Here is an 11,654-nt window from a genome sequence, read left to right as displayed (position 1 = left end):
AGCAAAACGCTTTTTAATGATGTGTTATGAAATATAATCCGAAAATGAAAGAAAATAAACTCTCTTTCATCTAAAAAACCGAGAGCAAATAACATTATGTGGGAAGAAAACTTAACTCAAATTCGCAGATTGCGTGAGGAAAGATTCGAATGAAAATGGGGAGCTTAAGAGAAGCTCAGTATTTTGACGTGCCGGAATGATTGATGGTGCGGCGTTGCTCAGGAGTCTCGGTTTGACTCAAATTCATTAAATGAAAATTTAAAAAAGACGAAGCCACGTTTCGTTACAAATTTAAGTTTTTTTTCCTCTCGTGTAGTTTGGATTCAGGTTAGATTTATGTAAAAATTGGAGAACCGATGTGAAAAGAATAAATTTAAATCTCAGCAATTTGAAAATGATTAAAGTGAAATAGTTTGCAGAATGTTTAGGTGGGGTTAAGAGATTTTTTTGAGAACTTTTTTGGTCCTAAAATAGTTTTAATTTGTTTCACATATTTTTGAATGTCAGAAAATTTGAAATAAGAAAAATAATATATTCCCGTTTAGAATTCAAAATGAATGTTAATTAGCTAATAATTTTGCGAAATTTGCATAGTTTAAAATACTACTGTCTCTAAAATGTGTGTTATGAAATGGGGAAGGTTTCTTTAGTCAAAATTGCTATTTTGGTCACTTAAATTGATAGAACGAGCAAAATTATAACAAAAATAATACATAGAGCCAGAAAATACTATTATTTTCCCAACATTTAATTCTTAAATATATTTTTTGAAATGTCAAATTTCTAAAACGAGTTGTTTAATCGTGTGACGTCGCAAATCATGGCTGCAATTTTTGGTCACGTGGTTGTCTTTTTTTTTTTTTTCTTTTGGAAAGATATCGCCTTTTGGTGATTTTTCACATCGAAAACAAAAACTGAACGTCTTTTTTAAAAAAATTTTCGATGGAAAATAAGTTAAAATTAAGAAAAATAATTAGTTACCCCATGTTTTTGACCACGATCTTTCAAAAAAAATATTTTTGAAAAAAGTTAAATAACCCAAAAAACTTAAAACACACACCAAAAAGTGATAAAAGACAGCTTACTGCCCTAAGCCACCTCTTCACTTACAATACCTACAGCTGAAATGGTTTAAAAGATCATTGGGACTGTACGGGCATTGCAGTCAATCTCCACAGCAAAAAAAAGGGGGGGGGGGATCTAAGCCGACAAAGTATTAAGCTTCTGAAAGACTGAATCTTTACAGTAAAAATATTGTTACACAAAACATACACAGCACGTCTCCGTTTAACCTACAAGATCTTTACCATCACAACCGTTAGCTCTAGATGCGTACTTCTAAATGAAAAAACGTTCAAAATCAGGTGCAGAGTTCCGACATTGAAAACTTCGAGCGAAAAAGAAAACAAATGAAAATACAGGGAATTTAACTTTTTATACGCACCCTAGGTGTGGAATAACATATGTTTTGGGAAATGATCTCCACTGAAAAATAATTCCACTACAAAAAATTTAAACATTTGCGACCAAAACTCAATCAGATATTCAAGTAAGTTCAAAGTTTTAAGAGAGTGGACAAAAGATGACTAACAAAAGAGGAGATATGAGATTGGAACCTAGCGCCCATTCAGAAGAATGACAGGTTGTCGAATAAAAAGCAAAATATTTATATTTGCTGTGATGCGTAAAAACGTATTACAAAAGCTGGTACAATCTCGAAAAAACACAATGTATGCTCCCATTTTCACTAAAATCAAAAAGTTAAGGTACAACCGTTTTTTGCGTCTAATTTCCAAATAAATAAATAAAAGTAGAAACAAAAAATTTGGAGGATATGTGCACTAAAAAGTTTTTTTTATATTGCATTCGTCATAGAAATTCGTATAAGTGTATTGCAAAAATGAAAAAAAGTCCACTTTTTGAGAAAACAGCACATTACAGTTTTATGTAGTGAACTGTCATAGGAACAAATCAAAAATTAATTCTAATAAGGAATGTATCCCTCCCCCTAACTTGATTGCGCACTGATTTTCCATGCTGTTTATTAAGTTGTCGCAGTGATTTTCTATGCTGTTTATTAAGTTCTAAGTGAAGATCAAACACAGAGTAAGCCTTGTTCCAGCTCATGTAACGACCTTGGAGGAGGATTTAAAGCAGCAACCTGTCTGCCAAGATAGTCCAAAAACTGTTCTATCGGATTAAGGTCTAGAGAACGAGCTGAGCATTACATTCGTTCCAAACCGTGATCATCGAGATACTCATCGCCCATCCGAGCTCGGTGAGGTCGTGAATTATTTTCCATCAGAATGAAGTCATGACCAATTGCAGCAGCATATGGGCGGATGTATGGATCAAGGCTCTCATCCCGATGTCTCAGAACAGTCCGAGTTCCTCCATGGAACACATACAGGTCAGTGTGACCACCGAGCAAGATCCCTGCCCAAACCAAGATTCCACTACCTCTATAACTGTGCCTTTCAGCAGGGCTGGATTGATGGTATCTAGCGCGCTGTTCCCTCCAGATCAGTAGACGCCCTGAATCACTCTCCAATGTAAATCTGGACTCGTCTGTGAACAGCACAGAAACTTCGAGAAGCATGTTGCACCTTAACTTTTTGACGCCAGTCTAAAACTTATTAGTCCTTATATTTCCGCACAAAAAATATGCAAAGTGGTATAAGTGGCATTACGCTGTATTTCAAATGTAGATGAATATTATATATATATATGCCAAAAAATCTTGTTTTGGAGTAATGGATACGATAGTGCTGTATTGGAAAGTTTTATGTACAGGGTGTCCCAAAAGGTCGTTTACAAACTTAACATGCTGGTCTGCCATATCATGATGAACAAGATTTACATAGTAACATACGTTCGCAAGCCCAATGCTGGCGCACTACGCACACCAAGTCAGGCACTAACGGATGCAGAACATGTCGCATATTTATTACACAAAGACGATTTTACACAACATTTTAGTTTTCAAGGAAGGCTTATAGCTGTTGTTGAAATTTGCTGCCTTTAACTGTCAGACACCGTCGCAACGAACGAAGTACCGACCGTCGTAATAACGATCCATTCTGACAAGATTTCTCTGATCGCTGCGTTGTCGTTGCAACGTGATTAAGAGAGCTGGCAGGACTCAAATTTTAGCAACTGCTTTAAGCTTTCCTAAAAGACTAAAATGTTGTATAAAACCGTCTTTGTATAATAGATATGTGACATGTTGTGCATCCATTAGTGTCTGACTTTGTGTGCATGGAGTGCGCCAGGATTTCGTTTGCGAACACATGTTCCTATGTAAATCTTGTTCATCATGATATGACAGACCAGCATGTTAAGTTTGTAAACGACCTTTTGAGACACCCTGTATATTGTCGTGCTAAGCACAAAAGTCATATATGCACTGTTCATCGAAATTGAATTACGGTCACCGGGAGGTTCTTTATCACATATTCCACCTAAATACAACGTTTTATAGTCATTTGTCAATGGTAAATCTTTTTTTAAAAAATCTTTAAAAAGGTGCATCCGAATCAAACACATGGAGGCGCAATACTTAATGGCAGTTTCTCTTTTTGAACTCGTTTGTAGAAACGATTTTTGCGCTAAGAACGGCAGTATAGATTTATTAAATCTCTTAAAAAAGGCCCTTATTTATTTTTTTTTAAATATTTAGCCACGCATCTGTGACCTTAAAGATTTTTTTTAAATATACTTTTCATTTTCAAAAAAAAGTGTTTTCAGAAAGAAAAAAAAGCGAAACTACTCCTAGCGTGCAGTAGAAATGCTAGCAAGTGAGTCAATGCTAGCTAGTGAGCCTACGCAAGCCAGTGAGTAAATGCTAGCCAGTGAGTAAAACTCAAAAGCATTTACAGAATTCGCTGAATATTTAGCTGCCTCCCTTTTAACACAAAAAAATTGAGAATGTAGAAAAATTGCTTTGGTTTCTAAATTATTTTTTAAGAACAATTAAATTTAAAAAATGTTTAAAATTAGAACTGAAATGTAACGTAATGCCTGAGTTAAAATATAAACAAGAGAGAACAACGCATTTTACGTGACATTTAATCGCTGATTTAAAAAAAAAATGCTAGAATCAAATAAAACCTGTCCTATACAAGAGGTTTATTTCTAGTGTTAGCTGCGGATTTACGCGACGTTTCAAGCAAAGCAATGGAAAAAAATACTACAGCAGTTCTCGCTGGTTTTGATTTAGTTTCTCTTAAGCGAATAAATAAAGACGACTAAAACAAAGGAGGAAAGAAGTTTTAAAAATGGGTATAATTTAGAGAAAAGTATTCAAGAACAGTTTAAGTTACTCTTTAAGAATTTGTGTTATGAATGTCGTTAAAATAACCCCATTTAAAAGACGTCGAAAATTAGCAAGTTGAATTGATAGAAGAACCAGGTAGCAAATACATCTGTCATATATATCTAACAGCTAGTAAAAGCGTAAAAGAATTATCGGTTTTACAAAATATATAATATGACACTCCTTCACAAGGAATTTCACTCTTCTAAAAATTACCAAGGAGTATTTTCATACCCTGGGGTTAAAAACCTAGCAAATATCTCTGTATAGAAGTATTTTTTCCAAAGTGTTTTCTACCCTTTGATAGCTTTCAACAAACTAATTTGAAGGCTCGTAACATATGCGCATTTTATTAAGTTTTGCGGGTAAAACTTGAAAAATATTTTTTTCTTTTCGAAATCTAGCCACTGAGTATCGTTTCAATTACATTTTCTGTAAAAAATCCGATCAACATTTTCGTAAGGTAGTCATAAATTTCGGAACAACAATGAAGCAAAGACAGAATTTTTTGAATAATTCCGCAAAGAATATCCAAATGAAGTGTTTATTTGCTTCTTGTTTCGCATGAAAGACATAAATTTACAGCTTCAAAAGGAAGAATAAGCTTAAAATAATTTAGACTGAAAGTTAAGCTGAAACTTTTGAGTGGTAGTTGTAATTTTATACCGATTGCAAAAGATTCTACAAAGTATAAAATGAGAAAACGTAAAAAAAACGATGGATGGATACCATATCTAAAGCAAAGTATTAATTTAAATTAAATATCTCAAGATAAGTACAAAAAAGGTATTTGATTTTCATTAAAACATAATATTTTGTTTTCTTGAAGTATTTGCTTACATTAACATAAAAAAAGTTCAAAATTGTATTTTTCAGAGGCTGATTCAACAACTTAATTTATACATGAAATAAACCGCCAACTCAGTCATTCCAGCCGAGGACTGCAGTTTCGTGCTTATTAGCACCTATCAGTCCGGCATAGGAAATGACTGAGCTGGAGGTGGAAAACTTCTTAAGGAAGCCAAGAGTGCCAAACAAACTGGTAGCTAATACAGAATTAGCACAGACCAGACGAGTGACCAAAGCAATGGTTCAGTTCAGCTCGAAGATTGAAGGCAAGGCATGGTATTTTCAGTATATATATATATATATATATATATATATATATATATATATATATATATATATATATATATATATATATATATATATATATATATATATATATATATATATATATATATATATATATATATATATATATATATATATATAAGCACGAAACTGCAGTCATCGGCTGGATTGACTGAGCTTTCGGGTTATTTCATGTATTTCTGCCTTTACCGTGGCTATAGGGTGATAACCATTGAGAAGGAATACTAATGGAGGGAGCCATGGCAAATGTTTCAGTGAAATAAGCTTGGGACCCGATGTTTCCCAGGTCAGGTGACTTGTTTGGCTGGGAAGTTGTCGCGTTTTGGCACGCAATCGCTCTTTTGGCATTAAATATTTTTCAGACGACGCGACGGCGCTTATCGTGAAGTCGGGGCTACAAATCAGAGCAACTCTGGCTCCAACTCCTTTACCGCATAATAATAAATAAATGAATAAATAACGGATACAAATACAGGCCTATCAGTCAACTCCCTCTCCCCCACTTCTTTCCGGATTTTAAAATATAATGTAATTGCATTTTTCATGTATTTTGATGTTTATTCCCTGAAATGACGGGCATGTACAGATAGTTTAAAGTGTTCTGTTATTGACTGAAAATTTATGGATTCATATGTATTGTAATCAATGTTTTGAAATGATTTCATACGCAGGCATACTAGTATTTAAATTAAAACATAAAAGTAGCAAATCTTGATTTTTGCGCATCTGCTGTTCACAGGAGCTTGGCGAGAAGATATTCGCCAACAAAGCAAATGTACACAAAATGCTTAAGAGCCTTTAAAATAATTACTAGTTAAGTAAAAAGTGTTTTTATGGAACTAAAATATTATTTGCACTCAAGATATACAATGTTTTATAACTTTTTTAGATAAAATAAGTACAAAAATTTAAAACTTATAGGCAACTGTGGAATATGTACTCGTTGAATGCATATAAATGTCATTTTTTTCTTTATTTAGAAGTAAAAAACATTCGTACACGCTAGGGAAAAGTTACTGGACCTCCTGGTGTAGCTTTTTCCTCACAGTTTTCAATGCTAGAATACTGCACTATTACTATAAATCTAATTTTTCCTTTCTGTAGTTAAAGGTTGTTATCATACATGGCTTCAGCTAATGAGAACTTCTTCAGCGGTTACGGTCAACTCGAAATTGCTCCCCAGGTCACATGGTACTGTTGCCGTATCGGGATAATAGGGTTGCACTCTCTCCATCTATTCCTTCTCAATGGTGATAACTTATTGAAAAAAACCTAATTTATAAATTTGAAGCCACTTTAAAATACTAGAAGAAATAGTTGTGAGAAGTTGTAAGTGGAAAGCATTATATTATTTTCTGAAGTACTTTTTCAACTAATATCTTTATTTTTCTTTAGAGCTAAAACAAAAGCTTATGTTTGAATGTTTGTACAGGAATGCACGGTAAAACGAAGTAGTTAAGATAACTTACCTTTTTCAAAATGAAAAAAAAAAATAGAAATTTGTTTTGAAAATAGCAGTTGCTAAAGAAAGATCAATATATTTCATATTAATACTTGCATTGAAACGTTATTTTCTTTATTAAGAAATGAAATTAAAATTTGTAGAAGTCCTTTTCTAACATCAAACAGTTTAACCTTGCGGAATTACTGGGGAAAAATTATGACAAAGTCCGAAATATCAATTACGCTTGAATAATTTATGTATTTGCAAATAACTACAAGTTCAAGTTATTCATTTTCAAGTCAAAGTCAGATTTTAGAACAAAAAAAATGTATATTAAATAAATAATTTGTAATAAGGAAGTTTAGTCGACTTCTGGAGGGTCATTTGCAGATCATCGTGGGATACTCCTTTTAATCTCTTTCCAAAAGGGCAGGTGTTCTTATGGAATTCAATTTCATTGTTTTCGTGCTATCGTCCAATTTGCTCTCACTGTTCTTATGGTGGTCAATGGTTTAGCGCAGAGTTTAACCTTTTTTGAATTGTAGCCCTTTAATAAACACTCGACTGTATCGTGGCCCTCCTCGAGAGTGATACAATGTATAAGGTGAATTCCAGGAGAAAAGCGACATGACACTTGAATTTTAAAACTTAATATTCTGTCACTCGCCATATACCATTCTCTTCAGAAATAAATGAACTTCATGAACATTAACTTGTTTTCCCAAATAGTTTGATGACTTCCAGAAAATCAAGGGCAAAATCAAGTTTTCTCTTAGTATTTTTACAGAGCAAAAAATCTCTTTTTTGTTACATACTGTAATTTCAATAAACTTGTTTAAAACCGGACTGCGCAAGAGAATTTTCTGGGTAGGAATTACGTAGGATAGGTAGGGGTAAAGCCCCGCGTGGGGTAAAAACCCGCACCGACATTTTAACTTCATCACCTTGGAGTAAGAAATTTACGTCAAGGCGGTGGGTTTGTCCTATGGAAACCTATTGATCAATAAAATTTTGTCCTAACTAGGCACTCCAGAGACGAGAAAGAGGGATAAGTCTGTTTTTTACTACTTTAAACTAACTTTTAGAATTTATTATTTGAACATTGTAAAATGTAGAATTTGAAAAGGAGAATCAATGAATTGCACGTTAATACTGGTACATTAAAGCTTCACCTTCGCTTGAAAACAGTTATTCTAATGGCTGTTTAAAAGCAACATGGCGCGTTTTTCAGAAAGTGACAAAATGGGGAAAATCCCCGCAGTTATTTTGGGGTAAAACCCCGCACCTTCAAAAGGTCAAGGATTCTCTCCACTCGGCTTAAAATTGTCTCTTTTTCAAAATATTATTAATATCTTTGTTTAGCATGTGTTTTGTACAGCTTATTCATCTTTAAAAAATAATTGTTGGTGGCCATTTACTCATGAAGTTTTAATTTGGATAAGATTTGTTAGGTAAAATCTTACATTCATTTCAATTCAAACGTGCTTTCATTAATGTAATAATTTCTTCTTTTTTTTTTTTGAACATTTACGTTCGTTTCATTTTTTGTTCTAGTACCTTCAGAAGAAAAACAAATCAGAACCATGATAAATGTCGAGCTTAATGAAGCACGTAACTTAATTGCAGGCACCTCTTCGCTCTGTATGATAGACATTAAAGTCAGGTTCAAAAATATCGATTGAAGACATCTCTGAAAAATGAAACAAAAGCTTGGAACGTCAAAGAAGAAACAAATTTCCCTATAATTTCGAGTGAAACTGTAGAGAATAACTCGAAGCTTATCCCTGCACAATGTGGCCAAGATAACTTCAATATGACAAGAAGTAGGAGGTTATGTAGAGGGTTTTTTTTTTACATAAAACACCTAGAAGCCTGCAAATGTACTGAGACACAGGAAGAGTCATTGGAAATGAAGACGTTACAAATAAATTGTCGTAACCTCAGCAAGACACGGTTCCATCCACGACGCAATAACATTTTTAGAAAACTCACCTTAGTGTACTGTAAACTTAAGGCACTGGGTACTAGATATTCAATTAAATTATAGCTTCAGGCATTTAAATTATTTTTTATAACGCGGCTGTCATTTTTTCCTGGGTAATTAATCCTCCTTTGTGGAGAAGAAAATATTTTCGTGACGAAGTTAAAAAAAAAAAAAAAAAAGATTAAATGTGTGAGATATTTAAGTTCGGTACTGCTGAATAAACAATAAACCAATGGTTCAAGGAGGTTTTTCAAGTGTGTTTATCAAGCAGTCACCCTTTTTATTCACATTCATCTTGAGTATTGCGGGGTTTTACCCCATTTTGTGGGGCAAAACCCCGCAATTTTGTTTTCTCGCTAAATTGTAGTTTTCTCAATTATTACTAATCAGACGTAGCTAAAATTTGGAAGGATTATAGGTAACAACCCATGCAATGATTCTAATTTGAAAAAATGGAAAAATATACCCTTTATTTACCATGGTGGTATAGAAACTAAAAATCGCGGGGCTTTACCCTCACCTACCCTAACTATTTCGAACAAGAGCGACGTATTTGGATCGGGATGACTCCATTAAAAGAGTTATCAATTGAAAAACGTTTTAAGACTGTTGTCAAAGACAAGAAGGTCATTGCTTGCGGGAATAACTTGTTTCCAGAAAGTTTTCATTGGTACTGAACAGAAACAATTTGAAGAGGAACATTAGTATAAAAAGTGTTTGCGTACGCCTATGTCTTGGGAAATCTTCGAAAACATCAAAACAGAGCGATAGGTATTTTGTATGGATATACAAATGGAATAAATTTAAATCATCCTGCAAATTTTCGCTTAATTGATGGAAGCAAGAGATTCATATCTACAATCAAATGTCTTCTCCAAACCATTGGCTCAGACACTGTATAACAGCAAGAAAATTACTTGTGTAGCATATGAATAAAAGGAAAAGGATGAACTGTGGCTTAAAACACAAAGATTGGAGATATGGTCAGTGGGAAAATGAACTTTTCACTAAGGAGTCGAAAACCGAAACGTGTAGTTCTAAGACTCATCCCTTTGTTCGTCTGACTATGTGTCAGCGTATGTTATTCGTTTGTGTACTATGAAATGTCAAGACAAAAAATGGTTGGATCGTCGTTTTGGAAAGTTTTGGTAACGGTGTAGTCGCTGACCTTGTGAAAATGGACCGGGTCATGGAGGCCAAACGATATCACACCGTTCTTTTTCAGAATGCTATTCCCATTGAAACACATTTAAGTTACTCAGAGATTCAATCTCTACCAAGACAATGGACCGCAAATCACTTTCAACTGGTGTAGAAGGTGTGTTCAATACATACAACGTCAACACCCGGACAAATGGGACTTCAGAGACCGTTCTACTTGTCATATGCAAATCTTTTTTTTCTTTTTTGAGCAATCACGGTTGCTTATTTATTTTATTTGACTGTTTTGGCGTCCTATCATTTTATTTTCCCGCCAGCACCCTCTGCAGCATCACCGTCGACCGGCTCCTCACGATGCTGCTCCTCTAGCGAAAGCCATCTCCAGGTTGCCGTCAATATCCTACACTTACACGCATACATATACGCACGTACAAACAAACACATACACACACATACATCTACACACATACACAAACACATACACACACGCATTCAGACACCTACACATACACACACACCTACACACAACTACCCACACACTTATGCCTGGACACAGACACAAACACATATGCCTACACACACGCACATACACATTACCCCCTATCACAAACACTCATACACACAACTATCCAAACATTCATACCTGCACACACACACGCCTACACACACACACTCGTGATTGCGAAAAACATAATTTGAATTCCAGATGTCAAAATTCAAATTATTATTTTTTTTTTTTTAATTTACGTTCTCATCGAACTTATCAGTGGCTCTGAGCAGAAGCTTCGCTTCCAACTCCGAAAGTAGATGGTTCGATTCAAACCGAAGTCCTGGGTGCTATTTCCTCTCACTGTGCAGTAAATCTTTCTTATGTTGCCTTATATGTTAATGAAACGAGGTGATTTGTGCATCACATAACTTCCTTTTACTCCAACTCAATGATAGCAGTGCCTTGGAGTAAGCAAGGAATCACTTTAGATATTTTTACCCCTAGTTTGTTGCGAACCGAAGCAAAAAAAAAAGTTTTACGCAGAATTTTTTTTTCCTAATATTGTCAAATTTAATGTGGTTTAATGGTTAATTCTCTAAATATGGCCAAAAGTGGCCAAATAAACACCAGATTATTAAAAAAAACTCCAAATTTGTCGCCAAGTTGACAACAAAAATTGGCGAACATAAGATTGGCGATATATTGCCAAGTGTCCGCTAAATTATAGCACCACTTGATCTTGCATTGATATAGACAATGAATTCCCCCAAAAAAGTGTAAAAGACCCCTTTTGGAACATTCGAGTGCAGCCAAAAGGGGGAGATGCACAACAAGCCCCCACTAGGAGTCTACGTACCAAATTTTAACTTTCTACGGCATACCGTCGTTGAGTTATGCGAGATACATACGCATATACAAACGAACATACGGACGTCAAAAAAAAACTCGTTGTAATTAACTCGGGGATCGTCAAAATGGATATTTCGGGCATCCATATGTTCTGAGGTACCTATGCAGGTGTAATCGGGGTCGAAAAAGAAGACTTAACATTCATTCGGGGATGAGCAAAATAAAAATTAAGGCCGACTTTTGAATGAAATTTTTT

The sequence above is a fragment of the Uloborus diversus genome, chromosome 7 (genome assembly GCF_026930045.1).
Source record: "Uloborus diversus isolate 005 chromosome 7, Udiv.v.3.1, whole genome shotgun sequence".
NCBI classification, from domain to species: Eukaryota; Metazoa; Arthropoda; class Arachnida; order Araneae; family Uloboridae; genus Uloborus; species Uloborus diversus.
The sequence above is the reverse complement of the archived record's forward strand: the minus strand, read 5'-3'. Positions refer to the sequence as shown.